The sequence below is a fragment of the Austrofundulus limnaeus genome, unplaced genomic scaffold (assembly GCF_001266775.1).
Source record: "Austrofundulus limnaeus strain Quisiro unplaced genomic scaffold, Austrofundulus_limnaeus-1.0 Scaffold2850, whole genome shotgun sequence".
Taxonomy (NCBI): Eukaryota; Metazoa; Chordata; class Actinopteri; order Cyprinodontiformes; family Rivulidae; genus Austrofundulus; species Austrofundulus limnaeus.
The window spans coordinates 720-1,028 of NW_013955252.1; positions in this window are offsets into that span (position 1 = coordinate 720).

The following is a 309-nucleotide window of genomic DNA, read 5'->3' on the forward strand; positions in this document are numbered from 1 at the left end:
ACTATATACATTCTGTGTGTTGGAACAGGTGTCCAGTCTGAAGACCAGAGGACAGGTGAGGTGTCAGTCCACGTCACTTCTTTGACAGCTTGACTTGTTTGTTCTTTGGAGGTGCCCACTTCAGACACACCGTGTCCACTGTGGACAAGAGGACACAGAGACAAACTTAGTCCTACAGGTGTGAGACAGACAGGAGTCCTACAGGTGTGGGACAGACAGACGTCCTACAGGTGTGGGACAGACAGACGTCCTACAGGTGTGGGACAGACAGACGTCCTACAGGTGTGGGACAGACAGACGTCCTACAGG